This window comes from Malaya genurostris, chromosome 2 (assembly GCF_030247185.1).
Source record: "Malaya genurostris strain Urasoe2022 chromosome 2, Malgen_1.1, whole genome shotgun sequence".
In the NCBI taxonomy this organism is placed as follows: Eukaryota; Metazoa; Arthropoda; class Insecta; order Diptera; family Culicidae; genus Malaya; species Malaya genurostris.
This window is the reverse complement of record NC_080571.1, coordinates 336,496,248-336,511,244: the sequence shown is the minus strand read 5'-3', so window position 1 is coordinate 336,511,244 and position 14,997 is coordinate 336,496,248.

Genomic DNA, 14,997 nt, shown 5'->3' with positions numbered 1-14,997 from the left:
ACGCGATGAACAACCATGAAACGAACCTTTTCGGGGACGAAGGTTCAAATCATCATTTGGAACATCACTGGTCTGTGCTGGTTGGTTAGTTGAGGTAAAACGGAACATTAAAGGTAAGGTGACAAGAGCTTAACGACAAGCACAGCTTGCGGTAAAAAAATTGTGATAAAAAAACACGAAGAAAAGTTAGCTCTTTAATTGTATCAGTTGGAAATGAGTATCAAAAAAGTCTCATTCTGAAATAAGCTTTAAAGAAGCAGTCCTTCGTAGCACAACCCCGAGAATGCAGGAAAACTTCAGTGCACAGTGGTCCGCACACATTTGTGGCTTAGTCTTATACTTTAGAGCTATGATGTCTTCAGACCAAATAATCAGTGATAGATAAGCCATATTTTGATGCATATAGTATTAGGGTGGTTCTTATTATTAGAGTGATCCAAAAATTATTTTCCGTGTATGTTGAGATAGAGGACTGCATTCTTCGGCAAAATTGTAGGAAAACTTATATCAAGCAACTTTGCTGAAGACACCATTGTGGTATCTCCAACGGTTTCAGTGTTACAGCTATTTTAATAGAGCAACTTAGGGTGTTTCTAAAAAAATCAGATTTTTCGCTCTAACTTTCTTATTTTTCATTTCTCGTTTTTGGTGTCTTTGAATATCTTTTAGAGTTTGTTGAAACCAAATACTCGAATGGTTTTGTATAACCTTAACGTTGATAAACAGCAAAGTGGAGATTTCGGTTCCTGCTTTCCAGGAGTTTGCTGAACAAACAAGAATTCGTTATGTGGAGCTGTATGGATGGTAAGCTCTGTCGCCAACCGTGCATAAACTTCTGGTGCATGGGACTGCAATTATAAAACATGCTTTGCTTCCTATTGGTATGTACAGTGAGGAAGCACAAGAGAGTCGAAATAAATCAATTCGCAAGTACAGGCAGTTCCATCCGCAGAAATTCAATCGTTTAGTGAATCTAGAGGATGTATTCAAACGATTTCTTTTAACGTCTGATCCTGTAATAGCATTATCGAAAAGAGTAACAACCAACGTGAGTGCACTCCATCTTCCCGATTATGCAGCTGAATTAGTTTTAACACGCTAGAAGACAGCAATACCTTGCTTTAATATATATAGCTAATAAATGTCTTACATGAAAGAGCATTTTCAATGAAAAAACCCAATGTTTGAACACAATTTAAAAAACTTAAAAAAATATCTCCTTCGCCATTTTTTTTATAATTATGCTCGAAAGTATTTTCTATCAAATGAAAGAAACATATTTTTTTTCGTTTGCTCCAATGTTAGATACAGAAGTTTAAAAATGACCTGTTTTTGAACTAGTTTTGCTCATAACTTCGATTCAGAAAACGCTACCTGAATGCGCTAGTCATCAAAAAATTGGTTTCAACAAACTCTAAAAGATATTTAAAGACACCAAAAACGAGAAATGAAAAATAAGAAAGTTAGGGCGAAAAATCTGATTTTTTTAGGAACACCCTAAGTTGCTCTATTAAAATAGCTGTAACACTGAAACCGTTGGAGATACCACAATGGTGTCTTCAGCAAAGTTGCTTGATATAAGTTTTCCTACAATTTTGCCGAAGAATGCAGTCCTCTATCTCAACATACACGGAAAATAATTTTTGGATCACTCTAATAATAAGAACCACCCTAATACTATATGCATCAAAATATGGCTTATCTATTACTGATTATTTGGTCTGAAAACATCATAGCTCTAAAGTATAAGACTAAGCCACAAATGTTTTTCTACCCCTAAATTGTGGATCCGGACCACTGCCCGAGTAGAGTGTGAGATTAAAAAGAAAACTTAATTTGATGTTGTGCTGTTCGTATATATCGATTACTTAATTTGCTATCGTTTTGGTCGTTTTAACGGTTAAAAGATCAAAATTGAAAGCAAAATAAATACTGTGTGACATCAAACCGGAAACTAGTTTTGCTCTCAGTGAAAGCACATTGAAAACTTGATATGATGTAGATTTTCTCGAAATGACACGTCACGAGCATAATCTAAAAATAGAACAGCCATAAAAGGTTCGGGATAGTATACATTTAGGCGTTATTACTCGCAAGTAAGAAAAAAGATTTTATGCAATCTACACACTATCGCGGAGAGAATCCGGTTTTGAACTTAGGTGTTGTGGAATGCGAACTTTTTGCGATTGCTATAGACCGTAAGTGCTAGCTATCATGAGATGGAAAATGTTCGGTTATATGACAAGCAGTGTTGGTTCACAAAGTTGTATGCAGGTAGTTTCTGTCAGTGCACACTCGTTGCGTCGCTTCCATCCCGCATCCACCGTGAATAGCAGTGTGGCTATTTGAGCTCTGTATAAAATGTTTTTTTTGTCCTTCTCATATCCAAAGATGTAGCATTCAAATACTATAACATTAAATTGAGTTATCTACTTGATCTCAAACAACTCGCACATGTAATCACTTTGAAATACGAATTTAGAGGCTCTGAAGACCGAACGTTTTACAGTGAAGTCTCCTACAACACAGGCAACGTGAATTAGGAATCCGGCAATAAGGTATCCTAGATCTCTTCAGTAAATTTTTAGTTCTTGTGTAGACTTTTAATTTACGATCATTTGATGCAGAATTAGTTCTGTGACTCAAAATTATGAAGATTTAGTTAGACGGTTTCTTTAGAAAAGTGTATTAAAGTTCCAAGATATTTTAGATGATTGATAAAACACTTCTCATAGTTTCTAGCGTTAGTGAGAATACGAAGTTTATAACTAGGAATGAGAATTGTTTTGAAAAGGTTCTTCGACACAGTTTGTGGACTACTTAGGAATATAGAAATTAAACATATATTTTTTTGGTGGATCCTCTAAGCCACTAAAGTATTATTAAGAATTAGACATTCAATGTTCGATGTTCGAATTTCGTAAACAATGAATTTTTCTATACTGTTGGATATAAAGTTATGGATATTTTCAGAACGGGTTTGGCGAGTGGATTATTTTCGCCATCCAGGTCCCCGATTTCTGGATGCACTGAAAATAATGGTCTAAATACTTTAGAATGAACTTCACGACGTCGTATGATTATAAATATCGAAACATTTTTCTAAAACTAAACGCAAAAACTGTTACAGGATCGGATACTTAACGTATTCTAGATACGTTAAGTATCCGATGACGTCAAATATGTTTCTCATATCACATTCTGAAATAATCTTCTACGGTAGACGATCAGCGAGATGGGAATGCCAAAGGCACTATTCAGATTGACCTGCTTCAGACAAACGTGGTACCGATGATCGCCATTATTTGCGTAAAAGTTGAAAAAATGTTGAAAAAAATCGTTTCTTCGCGGTTATGGTTGCGGTCAACTGCATGATCTCGGCAGAATGTCAAAGCATTTTTGTAAAAGGCAACAAAGGATTGAAGGAATAATACTTCCATTGAAACTTAACTTTGTATTTTTGTGCTACCATTTGAAATTTGCTCAATTTCAATGTATTCACTAAGCTGTTGATTTTAATTTTTTTTTGTTTCGATTATAGAGGTTTTAACCTTAAGGTCATTCGCCTCTTCGGGCCAGAAAAACTTTCTGACCCTATGTGCGGGGTTGGGAATCGAACCCGGGCGAGCTGCGTGAAAGGCATTGACTTACCCATCACGCTATACCCGTCCCCCATTTTAATATTTTCATTTTTTGAGTTTCACAAAACTTTTGCCTTTAAACAGCAAAATGATAACACAATGTGATATTAATTGAAAATTTGATGAGTCGATATCATATTAGGATTTCAATCTGATGTTGCTATCATAATCCAATATCAATTTGTTCTAATTTTGATGTTAGACTTTACTCGGGTGTGCAGTGGCAACACGATAGAGCTATCAACGCAGAAGATCGTCGAGCTGGGCACACTGCCCAGTGAAAGTCACACGATGCGGATTTCTTACTGGCAAAATTTGTAAAAATTATTAAAGAAAAACATTTTCAATCCATCTAGTGGTGTAATGATTCTTTTCTCATATTACTTATATTTCCAAAAAATCACTAGAGCATTCTGTCAAGAATTGTTTTCTTCAATCTGTAATAAAATATTAAATCTTTTCAATTTTCAAACAGTTATGGTAAGGTAATAAGAGTTTTTATTTATTTTGCATCATCACACTGAATTATTAAACACACTTTACCCTATAGATCTGGAACCGGAAGTCGGACACGAATAAAAATTTGAGCCTGTTTGTGAAAATCGATCAGTTCATCTCTGAGAAAATGGAGTGAGTTTCGTTCACGAGTTTTCGACCACTAACACATAAATCAATAAGTCCCAAGACTAGAGCAGAGATGGCGCTCGTAGTAAACCAGTAACCACATCTTTCTAGAGTACTAACCTTTGCTTGAAACGGGTCAAAATTTTAAGTCGATCCGACCAGAAACAGCTGAGTTATCGAGGTTGGAGTAAAGTCGTTTTGTAGTTTGTTTAAAAAATGGAAAAAACCGAGTTTCGTGTTTTGATAAAACATTGTTTTTTTTTACACGGAACGACCGAAATCAGCATTTTCGCGAAAAATTTAGTTGATTTGCTGATTTTAGTTAGTTATTTTTTGAGACAACTAAAAAAATCTTACTTTTGCTGATTTAGATTTTTTATTCTCATTCCCTTAATAATAATAAAATATTTGTTGAAATTACTATTTTTTTTAGTTGAATTCACAAAATAAACGTACTGTCATTTCTTAGCTAAGACACACTTCATATCCAGTCAACTATTTTTTTAGTTGAATTAAAGAAATATAATGTTGTTTTCAACCAATATGAATGGTTGAATTGGCTTCTGCAATCTGCAGCTATATGGCGCCCTGTCACCGAAACGGTAACACCGTAATGACTACTAGCCACTAGATGGCACACTACTGCCGAAACAATTTCAGACGCGGTTGTCTTTTCTATATTGGCAGGTATAAATACGATGTTGTGTTGGAGAAAAAGACATAAACGAAACGTAAACATCTTTTTGAATTTTTTTTCTTCTAAATCACTGTTTCTTCATTCGCACAGAAAACTTTGAGCACTCGGAAAACAAAAACCGAATACAAATAGTACACCGGACGGCGCAGCTCGGAAGGTTTGAAGATACAAAAAAACTTCATCACAATTAGAGTGAAACATTCGAAATTCACTTCACTGTTCCGCGTAAAAACATTATTACGCACAATCGCTTCAAGTGCGCACAAATTCTGAATAAATACGATTTCCACTAACAGTTTACGACATTTTTACATATCGGTTTAGAAATTTAAATAAAGATATATCGAACACATGCGAAAAACATCAAAACAATTTTCAAGCAGTTTCAATAAGACTGTCCTTTTTAGCTTTTTAATGGATTGTTTTGCTTTGACACTTCTCATGAGTTTTTGGCTAATAAACTTGTTAATAATACCCATTTCAGTTTTGGTTTTTTGTGCTGTCCTTCAGTAATGATGGTGATAGATAAATAGAAACAAATTTTCTGATTTTAATAACAAAATTAGTTGTCAATGAGAATTTCGTGTTGGATTGAAATATTGCTGGTTTGAGTCCAGGATATTCACCAACTAAACACATTCTCTAAAACTAAGAGTTTTTTCAGCAAAGTAAATTCTCAATTTTAACTAATTTTATAGTTATTTTGGAAATTTTGTTGTTAAAATCAACTAATTCAAAAACAGTAATACGAATTAGGCGCAGAGCTAATTTCGGTCGTTCCGTGTAATGGGTAAAAACACCGTGCAAGCGAAACAATGGATTGAAAAATGTTATCCGGACTCTGGTCCATCAAAAGCAACGATTTGTCGGTGGTTCGCCGAGTTTAAACGTGGTCGTATCGACACAAATGACGCGGAACGCTCGGGTAGACCTGTGGAAGCCGTTACACCGGAAAATGCGAGTGAAGTGACAAAAATTATAATGAAAGATCGTAAAGTGAAGCTCCGTGAGATTGCTAAGATGACACAGATATCATATGGAAGTGTATTTACTATCCTTCATGAAAAATTGAGCATGAAAAAGGTTTTTTCCAAATGGGTGCCTCGATTGCTTTCGATGGAACAAAATGCACCCTGCCACAAGTCGATGAAAACATAGGCGAAATTGAACGAATTGGGCTTTGATCTGCTTCCCCACCCCCCATACTCGCCAGATTTAGCCCCCAGTGACTACTGGCTCTTTGCTGATCTTAAAAAAATGCTCCAGGGAAAAAGATTTGGCTCAAATGAGGAGGTCATCGCTGAAACTGAAGCTTATTTTGAAGTGAAAGATAATTTTTTTATAAACATGGTATTGAAAAAATGGAAAAACGTATAAATCATTGTATCACCCTAAAAGGTGATTATGTTGATGAATAAAAAAAAATTTGCAAAAAAAATGTTGTTTCCATTGTTAGTCTCGGGACTTATTGATCCATGTGTTATTTCCGGTACTTCTGGAACCGGGAACTTGGAACCAGTGTAGCCGAAGTCGGTTCGTTTAGTAAAGACTGTCCCAGGAGGTATGGACGCAACCAAAAATCGCTGCCATTTCGCAATAGTTCTGAATCTGTCCATTTTTATGGCTGCGTCTTGTTGTTTGCACTATTCTCTAACCACTTGTGCAGTTGTTTATTCGTTTTCATTAGTTTGTTTCGAAATGCGTGTACTTTCAGCAGAACAACATCGAAAAATTGTGTACAAATGGTGCACAGAACGCGGGCTGTCACTGAGAAAGATAGTAAAAATGGAAGGAGTAAGTGAAAAAGCCGTGCGAAATGCAATCAGGAAGTTCGGTGAGGATAACATCTTTGAGGATAAACCGAAAACGGGTCGAAAAAAAGGTCCTGCTAACCCTCAGTTGGATAAACGTATACTGAAGGCGTTCGAGCAAAAGAAGGAGGTTTCAGTTCGGGATGTGACCAAAAAAGTGGGCACTTCGAAATCAAATGTTCTTCGTCCTAAAAACCGTTTGAATCTTCGAACCTATAGGAAGCAGAAACAACCAAAACGTAGTCCGAAACAAGAAGCATCTATCAGGCCGAGGGTTAGAAAGCTGTACAATACGATTCTTGCTGGAAATTTGAACTGCATAATCATGGACGACGAAACCTACGTGAAACTCGATTACAAATCCTTGCCGGGACCACAATATTATACGATGCGAAAAGGGCAAGTGTTAAACCAATCCGAGACATCGATTGAAGTCGAAAAATTTGGTAAGAAAGCTATGGTTTGGCAAACAATTTGTGGCTGCGGTAAGATTTCGAAACCCTTCATCACCACTGCTCCAATGAGCGAAATATACATCAAGGAATATTTACAAAAACGACTTCTACCCAGATCTTCTTCTGGCTAGAGCTTGCTTCTTGCCACTACTCGAAATCAACGGTAGAATGGTATACTACCAAAAACGTCACTTTCGTCCCAAAACACCTGAATCCACCAAATTGCCCACAACTTCACCAATTGAGGAATTTTGGGCATTATCGAAGGCACATCTTGGGAAACACGTCTCGGCAGCCGAAACCATTGATCAGTTCCAAAACTTGTCGCCAAGAAGTTTGTACGGAATTTAAAGAGGAACGTTCTCAAGAAGGTGCGCCAGCTAGTCTACAATGTCTAAGTAGCAAGTGTTGAGAATAATATTCTGTTGTTGTAGTCTAATATTATCAGTATATCGATTAAAATTTGAATATCTAACACTTGTGAATTATTTACAGCGAAATCAAATTGCGTCTATACTTTCTGGGACAGTCTTTACGTAAAACTCTTTTAAAAAGTAAATTCAGATGAAAATTGTTTTGCAGTACAATTTGAATGAATTTCGTGTAAATTTCACAAAGTTATTCTTAGAATCTACGAAAAAGTTGAGTTCATTCTGTGCCAGCCATACTTCACATAAGTATTACAAGAAGAGTTATATGGATAAAAATCACATGAGGATTTTTCTGAGTCTATACCAAAGCGTCCTTCTGACGAGCTACAAGGAGAGAAAAATAGAGTAAATGTAACTAAACAAACAGAACAAAAGAAAAATCTGGTTTAATATAGCAAATATTTTTGCATGAAACAAAAAAAAACGAGATATTTGATTTTTTTCAGTTAATTAGTTTGTTTCAATAAATATTTGGATGAAACCAACCAACATTTTACTTATGCGTTTTTTCTTAATAAACAAGTTCATAATAAATTCAACTTGCTAAATCAGTTTTAGAAAAATGATTTTAGATGTGCGTGTGCATGTGTGTGTATGGCTGTGTATGTAACAAATAATTTCACTCGATTTTCTCAGAGATGGCTGAACTGATTTTCACAAACTAGGATTGAAATGAAATGTCTTGCTATTGAATTTTATCTCTATCCGGCTTCCGGCTCCGGAATTATAAGGCAATCTGTGCATATCTAGGAGAAAATACGCACTTAATTCTCTCGGAAATTTATCAACCGCTTTTTACAAACTAAGATGCAAATGAAAGGTCTTGAATTTTTTTTGAAAAGTTCCCGAAAAGTTTATCCAGAACTGATTTTTTGGTTTCAGTATTACAGCGCGAATAGTAAAAATTTCCAATTTCATTAGGATTTTTTCAAAAGTAATCGCGAAACAAGATGCAAATTTTTTATAAAATTTACTAGTAAATTCATCTTAGAGGCAAACCTTGTTAGTAAGTAGATATATAAATCAACTTTGGGACTACTAGTCTCCGGTTTCCGCTTCCTAACGCCCTGGTAATAGTTAGGAAAACCTCTGCAAAACGAAACTCACTTCGAATCATGATTCAAATTAAAGATATGTCTTAAACGATACTGTGCCATGTTATTCAAATCCGACTTCCGGTTCCGAAATTAGAGCGCAATGAGTTTCAAAACTTTCAAACTGTCATACAAAATGATGCAACATCGGTACGGAAGAAGAGAACGCCACCGCCTAGCACCCAGTGTGCTTTGTTCAATTTTGAATAGCGTGCAGGGTTGCCACATTTAAATCTATATTAATTTAACACAACTGTTTCCAAATTAATAAAATGATGGTAGTTTATACCAAAGAAAGTTTTTGATTTGATTCAAGGTTGAAAAAAAAATCTTGACAGAATCTTCTAGTGATGTTTTTGAAAAACAAGCAATATAAGAAAGGCATCATTATACCACCAGGTGGATAAAAAAAAGTTTACTCTTTTTCTTTTCTCATTAGTAGTGATGTGTATATCTTTAATAAGAAAATGTCTGGAATGAATTTAGCGAGTTTTATTCTCTTTTGTAAAACTCCCTTGACTTTTTCTAGGTACGATAACCTAACGTACTATCTGTAACAGAAATCGCTTAGTAAACCTTCAATAAACTCGAGCCCCTCGCACTCAAAGCACTATTATAATTCATAATAGTTCACTTGAAAGTCACACACAATCGCCGCAGTAACTCATCTAACGTATGACGTATCAGCGAAGTAGTTGTTAACCATCCTATAAGCCACACCATTCGAACAGCACCGGAGGCGGACGGGACTGGCCGCATGGCCGGTTCGGTATGATGATGAACCGACAGAGAGAGAGAGAGAGAGCAAAGATTTACATCACTATTCCCGATGGATAAGTGGCATACGTTACATATGTACACCTTTTTCTCCGGTACCACGCGGCACCGCCTCCGCGCTCTTACCAATCTCCGTCGGATGGCAAAAGGCGATAAGCGCCCGCCAGAATCGCTTCATCACGCACTTCAAAATATGACGGCGGCAGATGCAATAAAAAAAAATATAACCTAGTCCAACGAATATGTACTACATCCTTCCTTCCGTCCTGCCTTTCTAACAGTACCATCGAGCACACCGTGCGCTGAGCTATCATAGCAAGCCGTGTAATCCACTTAAGAGCATCTGAGGCTGAGACCCCTTCGGCAGACGAACGGCTGTTCGGCGGCTTTCGGGACCGCGTTCAACCTCCGCGCACCAGACCAAACTAGATGGAAATTCGTTTTAAATTGAATTAATTGACTTATATTCATAAATATAAATTAATCATCGCTTTATCACTGACGCATTCAAGTGTTTTCGTTTTTCAAGCTACCCTAAACCCATGTTTCCTGTTGGCGACCAGAGAAAATAACAAAAAAAAAAACACAAGTGAATCGGCTGAACCGTGTAAATCGCGGGAATATAAAAACCGAAACGCTCGAACCGTACGGAGTTCGATGTCTGTCCCTTCCTTGTATGCCCAAACACGCGCTTGTGAGTGGATCATTTCTGTGGATTACCGCAAATGCCGCGTGTAACAATTGTGCAGCTTGTACCAGGTTTTACGAGGGGGAATGTTCGGTGAGGCGATTTAATGCTGACGCAAATTAAGGTTCCCAGAAGGATTTTCTCCACAGGCATGGGAAGTGTGCGGCACGGCACTTTTACCTTTTCCGAAAAAAAACCCAAATTCTTAACCTAGTTGGCTATGGCTTTGATGTTGAGTAACCCAATTATGCGTTGACAATCAAAGCCATAGGAATGTGTTTGTTCAGTTAGTTGACTGCTGCCAAGGAAACGGAAAACACATGATATAATGTTTTTCGTTTCGATTAAACACGGAGAAGTTTGCGCTTATCAGAAGCTGAACAAATTGCTAAGCCGTGTGTGGTATTTCCGGTAAAACTACTGAAACTATTCCCCGATATGGTAGTATAATAGAATCCATAATTCATAGCAGTTAGCGAAAACGCTTCGCTTTTCTGCCCCACATGGGAAATTTTTCCCGCCCGGAAACCAACAATCGCACCCACCCGGCACCGCCCGATGGAAAGGTAAGTAGGTATACCGTAAGAATCGTAATTTGATATTAATTAGGTTAAAACAGGGAATTAGTATTTTCCCCCGACTGTCGGTCGGGTGGCGCTGCAGCGGTTCACCGAGTCACAAACAAAACCGTGCGCTATCGAGCGGCCCGAGTCAATGCCGGAAAGAATGTTGCAAAATGCATATGGACTTCTCCCATTTCCCTGCTGGCCCGAATTAGTTGGAGTGCCATGCCATGCCAGTTCTCTGGGCGCGCTCGCATGCACATGCGAAAAAAAAAGGAAACTTCACGAGAAGTAGCGGCACAGCAACCACTTATTATTACTTGATTTAATTTAATTAATTTTCCGTTTCCACGGTGAAAATGAGCCGGGAAAAAGTAGTGTTGCATTGCGCTCCTGTGGTGGGCCTCCTCCTCCTCTTATGTTCAACCGGGGGGGGCGGAGTCGGGGCTACAAACTTCGGTCCCCGTGTAACATTCCAAGTGATAGAGAAAAAAAATCCGAGGGCGAAGGGTTTGCCAAAGAGCGTACACCAGTTCCTGATGTTGCTTCCGGTTATTTTTTTTGTGTACTCCTGCCACAAGGATGGCAATGATGCCAATTCGGTGGTCAGGATTGGGAACGCCGGAGAGGATGATGCACTGGTGCCAGAGATTAGAATTTGCAACTTTGTACCAATGCAATGTTTCCGAGTGCAACAACCGAGCCGCAAGAATAATTTCTTCGCTCTTGGCACTGGCGTTTTGTGCGGTGTTGGGGTCCTTGTAATCTTTTGCTTATACACGATGGAAGTACTGTCAGGAATTGTCGTCTCATTACCGAACACCTTCGGCAACAGCTGTTCTCTCTCTCTCTCTCTCTCTCTCTCTCTTTCTGGCTGGCTGGGCTTTGCGCTGTTAGTGGAACATTTTAAATTATTATCTAGTATTTGTTAAAGCAAACAGCAATGCGTTTTTCTTAAATTTTCTACTGTCGTGTCACAATTTTACAGGTTAACTAGTGATTTAAAGCAAAACACGAACTGCGTAACTAAAATTGATCGGTGGTAAAAAACGATATTTTATTCAAACTAAAAATTGATCCTTTATTGTTCGGGGTTGAACTTGAGCATAATTTAAACCGGATGAAATTTAAATTATTCCTTCACAAATTATCGAACTTTTGATCGAACTCTCTTCATCAAGTTCCGGACAAGTGTTTTGGACGCTTAAGCTCAAATTTTTTTGAACTGCTGCGTGTTCCGATAGTGTAAAAAATGGTTGACTTTAAACCACAGGAACATATTGCTTGCCGTACCAGAAACTTTCCACCGAATTTCTTCACTTGAACCGACCAGTCCGCATCGCTCACATCCTCCCCAACGACGACAGTGAAGTATTGTGGACCTGGAAGGGTTTTTGAGTCCTCCTTTACATAAGTCTCATCGTCCATCAAAACGCATGCATCCGGACCCTGCAAAAGACGCGAATACAATTTTCGGGCCCTTGTTGCTGCTCGCTTCTGCTGTTCTACACTTTGTTTCGAGATTTTCTACTTCTTGTAGGTCTTCAGGTGATTTCGCCTCTTGATACGCTGGATCATTCCGACACTCGTTCCTGCTTTTTTGGCCAAATCACGTATTGACATTGATTTGTTCTTCATGATTAGAGATACCACTTTCTGCACGGGCAAAATTCCGTTTCTTGAAATGAGCAAAACGAGTCATGATTTTTTGGAAAATAATATATTTTCATATTATGATAATACACCATGATTAAAATTTCTCGGATCATGAACCATTCGCACTGATTTCTATGAAATTTAAACGTAACGCACTTGAAGTTGTTGGGTATAACTTCAGGCGTGTTTCTGCTACGATGGTAATTTTTGCAACATATATTCAGGCGTTATGTGTGATTTTTTCAGCGATGGTCATTTTTGAAATATAAATTCAGTGAAAAGCACAACGAACTTGAAATGAAAATATTCTGTTTTTGAAAAACGACGACGCAAGAGATAACGTGTTTACTTGCGTTCATTACTTCAGTTTTGATTTTGTGTTTCAGAATTTAAACACTTAAACGAACTGCATGAAAAAACACGAGTGAATCAAACCTCTTAAAAAGAAACTCTATGTCGAATTCTTGCCAAAAAATCGTCTTATTCATAATATTTAGGCGCATCAATACAGCTTGTGTTGTTATATCTATGAAACAAATTAATCAAAATGGTTGAATAAAATATTTTTCTGATTTTCGTTAGATGGTGTTCCAAATTCACAATCGAATTAAACTCTAGCTCTCGGAATATTATTCTAGCAACAACGATCACATCAAATATGTAAGAATATATTCGAACAAAATGTAATATTGACGTTTGTCAAATGAAAAGCGTAGCCGTGCTTAGTCTCTTATGATGTCAATTTTCGGTTCATTATCTTTATTTTCTTGTTATGTTCAATTCTCTATCCGCCGGTGGGTAAAACAACACGATTATTAAATAACATGCTTCAGGATCAAGTAAACATTTCCAGTAGATCTTGCTTTCCAATGTCTGCTTTTTGCTTTACCATTAATCTATTAATCTATGACATCACTTGAGGCAGAGGGTTCAAAGTGACATCCGGGTAGAAAGTTAGAGTTACGAGCTTTGAAAGAAATGCATTCTTCTAGTAACGAAAATGAACCATGATTAATTTTCATGGGAGGAGAGTTATTGCTCATGGTTTCATGATAAGTTAAAATGATTGGTTTCATGATTTTCTAATCATAACAACAGTAACGGATTTCTTTCTGTGTGGTCCAGTTTCGGGTTGGAAGAACCGGCTTTTCTGTCTCTTCCTGGTAGCTCATCCAAAGAATAGTGTTCTCCAAACTTATTATTGATGGTTTTAACACTGGCATGATGAATTCCAAACCGCTTCGCCATTTTCCGCATAGTAATACCCTTCTCACTTAGTCATGTGTCCAGAACCTTAATTTTCACTTCCTTTTCAATACGCGACATTTTGAAAACGCAGAATTTCAACCGCACAAACAAGTAAACAAACGAAAGCTGACAAACGCACAGCATGCTGCGATCTGAGCATAAAAAACGATCACAAATACATGCATTCAACACAAATATATGTGGATAGATTATTTTCGATACACTCTTATATGATGGAGGAGGAAATATAGTCCAGTTTAGTCTACGAAGCGCATACAGTAGAAATTGTTTTTTTTTAACAGATTTAATGCGTTCTTCGTGTACGGAGGTACACGGGTTCCATACTGTGCTGCAGACAGTATTCAATAATTGGCCTGACAAAAGTTGTGTATAATAATTTTATTGTGTAAGGGTCCTGAAAATTATGACTGAAACGTTTAATAAAGCCTAACAAACTATTTGCTTTATTGACAATTGTATTATAATGCTCCACGAAAGTAAGTTTTGAGTCGAAAAATTCCGCCTAAGTCTCTAATAATTTTACATTTTTCTACAGGTTGGTTTCCTTAATATATGTTAATAGAAGGAGAAATGATGAACTACATTTCTTAACGTTTAGTTGGAGTAAGCTTTCATTGCACGAAATGTTGAAAACGTTAATTTCATATTGGAATGCTTCAGCGTCTACCGCATTTTTTTGTTTCCATAAAAAGCTTGATGTCGTCTGCATATACAAGTACTTTTAGGTGTTTGAGTAAGAAGGAAATGTCGTTTACGTACAAGATAAAAAGAAGAGGGCCTAAATGTGAACCTTGGGGAACACCTGAAGTGACATTTATAGATTTGCAGTATGTGTTCTGATAGCGTACAATTTGTTTACGTTTTGTGAGATATGATTCAAGCCATTCCATAAATTTTTGTTCAATGCCATATTTTATTAATTTTGAATAGTAATAAAAGTATGTCAATTCTATCGAAAACTTTGCTGACGTCAGTATAGAGAGTTTCTACATAATTTCCATTGTCAATAGCTTTAAAAGTGAATGTAATAAATTCCAAGAGATTTGTTGAAGTAGAACGATCTTTGTTATGAATTTATGTTATTTTTTAAGTGTTGAAATATTTTCCCATTGATAATTTTTTCAAAAAATTTTGGAATGCACGAGATAACGGCAATTCCTCGATAATTACGTATGTCTGATTTTGAGCCTGATTTAAAGATCGGTACTAAGTTGAAGAGATGGTGTAATGGTGTTGTGAGTTCAGTTGCTAATTGTATGTAAATATAAATGAAGACTGTCCCAGAAAGTAT